We start from the raw sequence: 13234 nt of genomic DNA on the forward strand, positions 1-13234 counted from the left end.
TTCAGAGCTCAAGGAGATGTTGGTTTGTTCAGTGGTGTTCTCCTTGTTCTCATCTTCTGCTACTTTACCTGCATATGAAGTAGATGTGCTAGAAACAGGAACATCAGTATTTTCAAACAAATAATCAAATATGTCAAAAAAATTTAACTCAACATGATCCGATGCAAAAGCATCAAAGGCATCACAAGATGTATCATCAACTTTAATATCAGAAATAGAAGGTTGTTCATTGGAAACAGAAACATCAGGTTCAGGATCAGTTTTGTTATCAGAAACAGATCCTTCAACTTTGTGCTTTGACTGATCTAAGGATTGATCTGCAGGGGAAGTAGAAATGTTAGTACTTTCAACATTAATAAATCCGCCTGAAACGAAACCAGATGGCTTGCCATAAACCATGAATGGTTCGTTGGTAATCTCCTCTTTAGACAAAGGTTGATACTGATATGTATGATTAAAAGGAGGAGGTACATTATCGTATCCTAAACCCTTTTGTTGGTTTCGTTTGAACTGAATGCAGTGATCAATCATGTTGGCAACTACCTCGCTTGATCCATCAAATTTTCTAAAATCGAAATTTTCAGTTTCAAATTGTCTTTTTAATGTATCAAGCTCGGTAATTAGCTCATCATTTTGTCTCTTAACATAATCATAAAGTTCACATTTTTCACTATATTATGTCTGAATTCTTTTAAAGTCCTTAATTTTTGTTTCTAACTGGGCCTTTAGGGGTTTCTGTCCTTTTCTAAGTTGATATCCTTCATATCTCAAGTCCTCAACTTCTCATTTAAATAAATCAATTTGTTCCCGAAGAAATTTAATCGTAGTTTCACAAGATGGAGTACATGAAACTTTATTGACTGGAACGTTTGAAGAACTCATTGTTTTAGGAGGTTCACTCTCCATTTCTTTGGCAGCTTCATCAATGATCTTTTTGAGATTATCAATTTTGTTATCTGCTGCTTTCGCCTCTGAGTGTGCTGCTTTTTCTGGTTCATCGAATAACCGAATGTATTCTTCAAACAAGTTGGATATAGCAACCGAGACCTGTCCAGATTCCGAAAATATTTCAGCTAATTCACCTTCACTCCTTTGCACTTTCTTCATGTAATTATCGTCAAAGGTGACGTAATATGTTTCTTCAATCCGTTTGGAGCATTTGTTCAACACTCTGTAAGCTTTTGAAGAGAGTGAATAACCAAGAAAGATTCCTTCATCTGCTTTGACGTTAAACTTGTTTTGGTTCTCCTTTGAATTGAAGATGAAGCACCGTGAACCGAACACATGGAAAAATTTGACATTGGGCTTTCGGTTGTTTATGATCTCATATGGAGTAATTAAGAATCTCTTGTTGAGCAAAGATCGGTTCTGAGTGTAGCAAGCTGCTACAACTGCATCAGCCCAGAAGTATAGTGGAAGAGATGCGAAACTAAGCATGGTTCGGGCTGCCACACACAAGGAACGGTTTCGTCTTTCAACGATCCCATTCTGTTGAGGTGTATAAGGTGTTAGGTTTTGAGCATTCTAACACTCCTATGGTGTACATGTAACCCTATAAACATTGGATCTATGTTTTCTCTATTATACATGCAAATATTAACTATTCCAAGGTTTCATCCTAACTAGCATATTATGAAGCACCTATACTACAAAGTTCTAGTTAGATGACATACCTTTTGATGTAGCTTGATGTCTTCAAGCTTTAAGAGCTTAGCCCCAATAGTGTGGAAGCCTCAAATCGAATCACAAATCACCAAAACACCTTGGAAGAACTTGAGAGAATATGTATAAACACTAAAATCGGCCCACTCTTATTTTCACACACTTGTGCCAATTTTGTGAGCCAAGGACCCCTTTATATATTATGGAGGATTAGGGTTACATCCATGTAAACCCTAATACCCATGACCTTTCATTTACATAGGATCCATGGGTTAAAAGCTCCATGGACCATCCATGAAAGCTTTGCCCAACCTAAATGAACTTGGCCCATTCCATATATATAAGAGTCCATATTTAATTAGTTCTTTTTGATCACTTAATTAATTCAAAATTAATTCTTGATCAATACTAATTAAATAATATGATTCCATATTAATATATTAGAACTTATAATATATCAATATAAATCATAAATATACTATTCTCAAAAGACTATCCATATAAATTGTGCCGGTGAAGTGCAACCCAAATGGACCATGCCGGGTCGGGTCAAGTACATACCAAATATAGTTATGGACTTAGACATTAATCCAACAGTCTCCCACTTGGATAAGTCTAAAACTATTATTGAGTATGACTTCAAAACCTAACTGGCAATCGTAGCTCTTAAAGCCGCTGTCGTACTATGACCTTGTCAATGACTTGTCCATTAGATAAGGGATCATATATTCCTCCATTCTAGATATCATATGGACTGAGACATGGATTATAATCATTCTCTCTGTCCATTTGTTGTTTCCCGATTTTCAATTTATGATGACTGACTGATTGAACAAATTAAATCAGTCCTGGCTTGGCCAAGCACTCACATGTGTTATCGCTAAATCATCGAGGGGCCCACATATATCGCTTTTATCCCGAAGGTAAAAGGAATGGATAAACTTCGACTCATATGGGTTGTTCTACTACTTGTTGAATCATACATAAAGGCACGTTTTATAACATCGAGTTACCAAATGTGTTTTCATGCAATCAATGTATAACCAACTCATAGTAACAACTCATATCTCTAGGTTTGAAGAATATAAGATATTATCGTCTCATGATCACTCGTAATAAAATCCATGAAGTGATTCAAATGAGCGCGGGTTGAATCCAATACTCAGAACTTATGAGCACTCATGAGTGTTGTAGCTGTTGGATAAGGTGTCTAAGTCCATAACTATTTCTGGTATGTACTTGACCCGACCCGACATGGTCCATTTGGGTTGCATGGCACCATGCAATTGGATAAACTAAAATGAGAGAAATAACACTTATGGTTTATTAATATATTATAAGCTCTAATATATTAATAATATTATTTAATTAGTTTGATCAAGAATTAATTTAGAATTAATTAAGTGATCAAAAGATAACTAATTAAATATATGGGTAGATTATGTAAATCTTCCATATCTTATATAGTGGGCTAAGAGGCTCCATGGATTATCAAGTTGGGTTCCACCCATAGGATGCTTCATGGATGCTCCATGGGAGTTACAAACCCATGGGTCATGGAAATGAAGAATCATGACACATTAGGGTTTACATGGTGTAACCCTAGATGTGTCAACACTATATAAGAAACCCATTCTCCACCAAAATCGGCAACACATAAGAAACAAGAGGGCTAGGCCGATTTTAGAAGTGTGTATTCTCTCTAAAGTCATTCCAAAAGCATTTGGTGTTGTGTGAAGCATTTGAGGCATCACACTTGGGGTGCTAGGCTCACAAGGTTTCAAGGATCATAAGCAACAACAAGGTAAGTTATTCTATCTTTCATGCAAGTTAAAATTTGTTCCCCATGTATGCTAGATAGGAATATAACCTTGGAATTCAACTTTGCATGATAATTAGACAAACATAGATCCAAGGTTATTAGGGTTGCATGTACACTTAGGAAGTGTTAGAATGCTCAAAACCCATTAGTGGTATCAGAGAATGGTTCGTTTGTTGTTTTTTTTTTTTGTGCAAACAGCTTGTAAAAAAATCATTTTTCTGTTTTCTGCTCGTATGAAAGTTTGCACATTTGTTGCTGGAAATGGACTAGAAACATTACCCTAAAGTGTTTTGATGTTTTAAAGCTTGTTTTAGATGGTGTAATGTTTATGCTTATCCATTTACAATGGCAATTATTAAAATTACAAGTTTTTTTTAAGTGTAATTTTTTATTCTTGAAAGTGTTCATATTCATGTTCTTGAACTTATGAAGATTAGATGATCATAGGAATTGTTTGTAACCTTCATGGTAGTTTAATTCATGATCATAATGTGTTTTAATGGAGTCCATAACTTGTCCTCAAGTTATGGAAAACCAAAAGTCTCACTTTTATTAAAGCCATTAAAAGAACACAAGAGTTATAAAAATGAAGAGTCTTCATTTTTATTACTCAATTAATTCATAAGTTATAAGAAATGAAAAGTTTTGGAAGTTTACAAAACTTGCCCTCAAGTTTTGGAACATGTAAAGTCTTGATTAAAACTTTAGTTCCAACCCTTAGAATTTTAAAAGTTAAAATTCAACCCTTATACTTTATAATATTATAAGTTACTAATATATATATATATATGTATAACGTCAAGTCGTCTTACCGCTAGTACGCCTCATTCACGAAGCTGGTCTATAAGGGGGGTATAAGGTTGTTGCCTATAAAATGGCAACTTAATGGGTGTCCACTCTCACCCACCGCTTCCTTGATCGGTGGAGGGTCGTTAGCCGAACGGGTAAGACAAGGACTTATAAATTCTCATTAAAAGTATGATGAATATTATAAAGTAACTAAATGCTTTTATTAAATTCCCAATCTTAGTTACTTTAGGAAAATGTGAATAAGGTGCTAATCCATGAAATTACACTTTACACTTTGTTTAAGTCGTTGGTGGAGCGTGTGTGGTTAACCGGCACACTAACTTGGACTTAACAAGGTAGGTAAAGGGTGACTTAAGGTTTACCATAGCATCGGTGGAGCGTGTGTGGTTTACCGGCACATCGATTGAGTGATAAACCTTGAGGGTACCAAGTGATTTGCATGGTTACTTCACACCTCGTTTTGTGATCCTCGGTATCCCAGTCACAAAACTTGGAGGGCACACTCGAGATTGAAACATGCCTTTGAAAAGTTCATTGAATCTCAAAAGAATCTCGGAATTTCTTAGAACCAATTAAAAACCTAATATCTATATTTCGTTTTTCATGGTGGAAATTGGTGAATCGTCATTCACCTACCTTTCAAATATGTTATAGCTTGGATTACGGCATACCTCTTCTAAGTTATAATATATTGTGATTGGATTCTAGCCTTAATATTACATTTGGGTCTTTTATTAAGGGCTCTCTTAATATCTAAACTAATCTTGTTCTCTTCTTTCAGATGTCTTTAAACAATGCTGCTTCTGGCTCTAATCCTAATGGCTCCTTTACCCTTATGAACTTGTGTGGGAACGTCACTTTTGATGGATCCAACTTCAATGAATGGATCAGAAACATCAGGATGATTACCCGCTACGAGGACAAAGAATATGTCCTTGACAAGGAGCTTAAGGAGATTGATGAGACCACTGCAATTCCCCAGGAGATCGCTGACTTCTGGGCACATGAAAGGGATGCTACAAAAGTGGCATGCATCATGTTGGCCACCATGACAGCAAAACTCCAAAAGTCCTATGAGGACTTCTACCCTTTTGAAATGCACCAAGATCTGATGGAAAGATACCATCAAAGTGCACGACAAGAGAGGTATGAAATCATATGCTCTATCATAACAACCATCATGAAGGGCGGGGAATCCGTCACGAGCCACATGCAGAAAATGCAAAGGTATGTGGATCGGTTGCTGAAGCTTAATGTGAACTTCCCTGAGGAGCTTGCAATAGATATCATTTTGCACTCCTTACCATCGTGCTATGATCAATTCCGCATGACATATCACATGAATAAGGAAGAGGTCACACTCAGAAAACTTCAGGGACTCCTCAAGACCGCAGAAACAGGTCTTAAGGGTAAGTCGGTTGTTAACACTCCTACTCCAAACTCCGCCCCGGTTTTGGCAATCAGGAAAGGTAGAGGGAAGAAGAGGAAGACCTCTTCGAAGGGTACCAAGGCTAGGACCCTTGATGGATCTTCTTCAAGTGGAACCAAGAAAGGTTTTGTCACTCCTTCTTCTGACCCTAAAGAGGCTGAATGCTTCTATTGCCATGAAAAGTCACATTGGAAGCGGAACTGCCCAAAGTACCAGCAAGATGTGAAGGATGGGAAAGTTAAACCCAACCATGCAGGTATTTACACTATCTTATCTAATAACTCACCCCATTCTAACTCTTGGGTCCTTGATACCGGTTGTGGTATTCATATATGTTCTGATTTGCAGGGACTAAGAAGAAGTGAGAATGTGGAGCATGGAAGAATAAACTTAATCATGGGGAATAGGAAAGCTTTACCCGTCACCAAGATTGGAGTTTATACTTTATCGCTAAGTAGTGGGTTTAGTTTAGATTTGAATAAAGGTTGTTATTCACCAGAAATGGCAAGAAATATTATTTCCTTTCATGCATTGTATAAACAAGGTTTCACCTTTTCATTTGATAATGAAGTTGGTTCGATTAATGCTTTCTTTAATAATGTTCTTTATTTTAAAGCATTACCTTGTGATGGTGTGTATGAAACTGTATCTGTGGTTGATAACTTAGGAAATAATGTATTGTGTATTGATTCTGTTAATGATAATAACTTGGATAAAGCATCATTATGGCATTGTCGTCTTGGACATATAAGCAAGAAACGCATAGGCCAACTCCAAAAGGCTGGAGTATTGGAGTCATTTGACCTAAAGTCAGATGATAGTTGCGAATCATGCTTACTTGGAAAAATGACAAAGTCACCCTTCACAGGTTTTTGTGAGAGGGGTGAAGGTTTGTTGGATCTTATACACACAGATGTGTGTGGGCCCTTCAAACATGCCACAAGGGATGCTAATCGTTATTATTTGACTTTTACTGATGATTACAGTAGATATGGATATGTCTACTTAATCAAGCATAAGTCAGAGACTTTTGAGAGGTTTAAAGAGTTTAAACAGGAAGTCGAGAATCAATTGGGCAGGAACATTAAGATGCTTCGATCCGATCGAGGTGGTGAGTATCTTAGTTTAGAGTTCCTCGACTATCTTAGGGAATGTGGGATTGTCTCACAATTGACACCTCCCAGGACACCGCAGTTGAATGGTGTAGCTGAGAGGCGTAATCGAACCTTGTTGGATATGGTTCGTTCCATGATGAGTCGAGCTTCGCTACCAATCTCATTTTGGGGGTATGCCTTAAAGACTGCCGCCCATATCCTTAATCTAGTTCCCACAAAGAAAGTTGCCAAAACTCCTCATGAGATGTGGACTGGTAAAGTACCCAAACTAGACCACATTAAGATTTGGGGTTGCGAGGCTTTCGTGAGACGCGAGACTCATGATAAGCTCGAACCTCGAAGTGAGAGGTGTATTTTCATCGGCTACCCATAGAAATCCTTTGGTTACCTCTTCTACAGACCTAGTGAGAATGTGGTATTTGTAGCTTGGAGGGCGTTCTTTCGAGAGAGAGAGTTCATAAGCCAAGGAGACAGTGGGAGGCAAGTTGACCTTGAAGAAATTCAAGAGTCAAGTGGTGAAGGAACTTCAAACCCTAGCACTCAACTTGTGGAGGAAACTTCTGTTGAGCCAATTGACAAGTCTGTACCTTTGAGGCGTTCCACAAGGGTTAGGAATGCACCTGAGCATTACTATGGATTCCATATTACTGCGGAAGGTGATACACTTATCAGTGATGAGACACTGATAGGTCTGGATGAACCTAACAGTTACGCGGAAGCCATGGCAGGCCCTGAGTCAGCCAAGTGGAAAGAGGCAATGGACAGCGAGATACAGTCCATGTATGACAATCAAGTTTGGAACTTGGTTGAGAATGTACCAGGTCGTAAGACTATAGGGTGCAAATGGATCTTCAAGAAGAAGACGGACATGGATGGTAATGTACACACTTATAAGGCACGACTGGTTGCAAAGGGTTTCTCCCAAACTCCGGGAGTTGATTATGACGAGACCTTTTCTCCAGTGGCCAAGATTAAGTCTATTAGGGTTCTGTTAGCCATAGTCGCATTTCATGACTATGAAATATGGCAAATGGATGTCAAAACCGCTTTCCTTAATGGAAAGTTGGCTGAGGATGTTTACATGAGTCAGCCAGAGGGTTTTGTCAACACAGAGTACCCTAATAGAGTGTGTAAGCTTGAGAAATCCATTTATGGGTTAAAGCAAGCACCTCACAGATGGAAGCCTCAAACGGAATCACAAATCACCAAAACACCTTGGAAAACTTGAGAGAATATGTATGCACACTAAAATCGGCCCACTCTTATTTTCACACACTTGTGCCAATTTTGTGAGCCAAGGACCCCTTTATATATTATGGAGGATTAGGGTTACATCCATGTAAACCCTAATACCCATGATCTTTCATTTACATAGGATCCATGGGTTAAAAGCTCCATGGACCATCCATGAAAGCTTTGCCCAACCTAAATGAACTTGGCCCATTCCATATATATAAGAGTCCATATTTAATTAGTTCTTTTTGATCACTTAATTAATTCTAAATTAATTCTTGATCAATACTAATTAAATAATATGATTCCATATTAATATATTAGAACTTATAATATATTAATATAAATCATAAATATACTATTCTCAAAAGACTATCCATATAAATTGTGCCGGTGAAGTGCAACCCAAATGGACCATGCCGGGTCGGGTCAAGTACATACCAAATATAGTTATGGACTTAGACATTAATCCAACAGTCTCCCACTTGGATAAGTCTAAAACTATTATTGAGTATGACTTCAAAACCTAACTGGCAATCGTAGCTCTTAAAGCCGCTGTCGTACTATGACCTTGTCAATGACTTGTCCATTAGATAACGGATCATATATTCCTCCATTCTAGATATCATATGGACTGAGACATGGATTATAATCATTCTCTCTGTCCATTTGTTGTTTCCCGATTTTCAATTTATGATGACTGACTGATTGAACAAATTAAATCAGTCCTGGCTTGGCCAAGCACTCACATGTGTTATCGCTAAATCATCGAGGGGCCCACATATATCGCTTTTATCCCGAAGGTAAAAGGAATGGATAAACTTTGACTCATATGGGTTGTTCTACTACTTGTTGAATCATACATAAAGGCACGTTTTATAACATCGAGTTACCAAATGTGTTTTCATGCAATCAATGTATAACCAACTCATAGTAACAACTCATATCTCTAGGTTTGAAGAATATAAGATATTATCGTCTCATGATCACTCGTAATAAAATCCATGAAGTGATTCAAATGAGCGCGGGTTGAATCCAATACTCAGAACTTATGAGCACTCATGAGTGTTGTAGCTGTTGGATAAGGTGTCTAAGTCCATAACTATTTCTGGTATGTACTTGACCCGACCCGACATGGTCCATTTGGGTTGCATGGCACCATGCAATTGGATAAACTAAAATGAGAGAAATAACACTTATGGTTTATTAATATATTATAAGTTCTAATATATTAATAATATTATTTAATTAGTTTGATCAAGAATTAATTTAGAATTAATTAAGTGATCAAAAGATAACTAATTAAATATATGGGTAGATTATATAAATCTGCCATATCTTATATAGTGGGCTAAGAGGCTCCATGGATTATCAAGTTGGGTTCCACCCATAGGATGCTCCATGGATGCTCCATGGGAGTTACAAACCCATGGGTCATGGAAATGAAGAGTCATGACACATTAGGGTTTACATGGTGTAACCCTAGATGTGTCAACACTATATAAGAAACTCATTCTCCACCAAAATCGGCGACACATAAGAAACAAGAGGGCTAGGCCGATTTTAGAAGTGTGTATTCTCTCTAAAGTCATTCCAAAAGCATTTGGTGTTGTGTGAAGCATTTGAGGCATCACACTTGGGGTGCTAGGCTCACAAGGTTTCAAGGATCATAAGCAACAACAAGGTAAGTTATTCTATCTTTCATGCAAGTTAAAATTTCTTCCCCGTGTATGCTAGATAGGAATATAACCTTGGAATTCAACTTTGCATGATAATTAGACAAACATAGATCCAAGGTTATTAGGGTTGCATGTACACTTAGGAAGTGTTAGAATGCTCAAAACCCATTAGTGGTATCAGAGAATGGTTCGTTTGTTGTTGTTTTTTTTTTTTTTTTTGTGCAAACAGCTTGAAAAAAAACCGTTTTTCTGTTTTCTGCTCGTATGAAAGTTTGCACATTTGTTGCTGGAAATGGACTAGAAACATTACCCTAAAGTGTTTTGATGTTTTAAAGCTTGTTTTAGATGGTGTAATGCTTATGCTAATCCATTTACAATGGCAATTATTAAAATTACAAGTTTTTTTTAAGTGTAATTTTTGATTCTTGAAAGTGTTCATATTCATGTTCTTGAACTTATGAAGATTAGATGATCATAGGAATTGTTTGTAACCTTCATGGTAGTTTAATTCATGATCATAATGTGTTTTAATGGAGTCCATAACTTGTCCTCAAGTTATGGAAAACCAAAAGTCTCACATTTATTAAAGCCATTAAAAGAACACAAGAGTTATAAAAATGAAGAGTCTTCATTTTTATTACTCAATTAATTCATAAGTTATAAGAAATGAAAAGTTTTGGAAGTTTACAAAACTTGCCCTCAAGTTTTGGAACATGTAAAGTCTTGATTAAAACTTTAGTTCCAACCCTTAGAATTTTAAAAGTTAAAATTCAACCCTTATACTTTATAATATTATAAGTTACTAATATATATATGTATAACGTCAAGTCGTCTTACCGCTAGTACGCCTCATTCACGAAGCTGGTCTATAAGGGGGGTATAAGGTTGTTGCCTATAAAATGGCAACTTAATGGGTGTCCACTCTCACCCACCGCTTCCTTGATCGGTGGAGGGTCGTTAGCCGAACGGGTAAGACAAGGACTTATAAATTCTCATTAAAAGTATGATGAATATTATAAAGTAACTAAATGCTTTTATTAAATTCCCAATCTTAGTTACTTTAGGAAAATGTGAATAAGGTGCTAATCCATGAAATTACACTTTACACTTTGTTTAAGTCGTTGGTGGAGCGTGTGTGGTTAACCGGCACACTAACTTGGACTTAACAAGGTAGGTAAAGGGTGACTTAAGGTTTACCATAGCATCGGTGGAGCGTGTGTGGTTTACCGGCACATCGATTGACTGATAAACCTTGAGGGTACCAAGTGATTTGCATGGTTACTTTACACCTCGTTTTGTGATCCTCGGTATCCTAGTCACAAAACTTGGAGGGCACACTCGAGATTGAAACATGACTTTGAAAAGTTCATTGAATCTCAAAAGAATCTCGGAATTTCTTAGAACCAATTAAAAACCTAATATCTATATTTCGTTTTTCATGGTGGAAATTGGTGAATCGTCATTCACCTACCTTTCAAATATGTTATAGCTTGGATTACGGCATACCTCTTCTAAGTTATAATATATTGTGATTGGATTCTAGCCTTAATATTACATTTGGGTGTTTTATTAAGGACTCTCTTAATATCTAAACTAATCTTGTTCTCTTCTTTCAGATGTCTTTAAACAATGCTGCTTCTGGCTCTAATCCTAATGGCTCCTTTACCCTTATGAACTTGTGTGGGAACGTCACTTTTGATGGATCCAACTTCAATGAATGGATCAGAAACATCAGGATGATTACCCGCTACGAGGACAAAGAATATGTCCTTAACAAGGAGCTTAAGGAGATTGATGAGACCACTGCAACTCCCCAGGAGATCGCTGACTTCCGGGCACATGAAAGGGATGCTACAAAAGTGGCATGCATCATGTTGGCCACCATGACAACGAAACTCCAAAAGTCCTATGAGGACTTCTACCCTTTTGAAATGTACCAAGATCTGATGGAATGATACCATCAAAGTGCATGACAAGAGAGGTATGAAATCATATGCTCTATCATAACAACCATGATGAAGGGCGGGGAATCCGTCACGAGCCACATGCAGAAAATGCAAAGGTATGTGGATCGGTTGCTGAAGCTTAATGTGAACTTCCCTGAGGAGCTTGCAATAGATATCATTTTGCACTCCTTACCATCGTGTTATGATCAATTCCGCATGACATATCACATGAATAAGGAAGAGGTCACACTCAGCAAACTTCAGGGACTCCTCAAGACCGCAGAAACAGGTCTTAAGGGTAAGTCGGTTGTTAACACTCCTACTCCAAACTCCACCCCGGTTTTGGCAATCGGGAAAGGTAGAGGGAAGAAGAGGAAGACCTCTTCGAAGGGTACCAAGGCTAGGACCCTTGATGGCTCTTCTTCAAGTGGAACCAAGAAAGGTTTTGTCACTCCTTCTTCTGACCCTAAAGAGGCTGCATGCTTCTATTGCCATGAAAAGTCACATTGGAAGCGGAACTGCCCAAAGTACCAGCAAGATGTGAAGGATGGGAAAGTTAAACCCAACCATGCAGGTATTTACACTATCTTATCTAATAACTCACCCCATTCTAACTCTTGGGTCCTTGATACCGGTTGTGGTATTCATATCTGTTCTGATTTGTTGGGACTAAGAAGAAGTGAGAATGTGGAGCATGGAAGAATAAACTTAATCATGGGGAATAGGAAAGCTTTACCTGTCACCAAGATTGGAGTTTCTACTTTATCGCTAAGTAGTGGGTTTAGTTTAGATTTGAATAAATGTTGTTATTCACCAGAAATGGCAAGAAATATTATTTCCTTTCATGCATTGTATAAACAAGGTTTCACCTTTTCATTTGATAATGAAGTTGGTTCGATTAATGCTTTCTTTAATAATGTTCTTTATTTTAAAGCATTACCTTGTGATGGTGTGTATGAAACTGTATCTGTGGTTGATAACTTAGGAAATAATGTATTGTGTATTGATTCTGTTAATGATAATAACTTGGATAAAGCATCATTATGGCATTGTCGTCTTGGACATATAAGCAAGAAACGCATAGGCCAACTCCAAAAGGCTGGAGTATTTGAGTCATTTGACCTAAAGTCAGATGATAGTTGCGAATCGTGCTTACTTGGAAAAATGACAAAGTCACCCTTCACAGGTTCTTGTGAGAGGGGTGAAGGTTTGTTGGATCTTATACACACAGATGTGTGTGGGCCCTTCAAACATGCCACAAGGGATGCTAATCGTTATTATTTGACTTTTACTGATGATTACAGTAGATATGGATATGTCTACTTAATCAATCATAAGTCAGAGACTTTTGAGAGGTTTAAAGAGTTTAAACAGGAAGTCGAGAATCAATTGGGCAGGAACATTAAGATGCTTCGATCCGATCGAGGTGGTGAGTATCTTAGTTCAGAGTTCCTCGACTATCTTAGGGAATGTGGGATTGTCTCACAATTGACACCTCCCATGACACCGCAGTTGAATGGTATAGCTGAGAGGCGTAA

This window comes from Lactuca virosa, chromosome 1, assembly GCF_052849685.1.
Source record: "Lactuca virosa cultivar CGN04683 chromosome 1, Lactuca_virosa_CGN04683_v6, whole genome shotgun sequence".
NCBI lineage: Eukaryota > Viridiplantae > Streptophyta > Magnoliopsida > Asterales > Asteraceae > Lactuca > Lactuca virosa.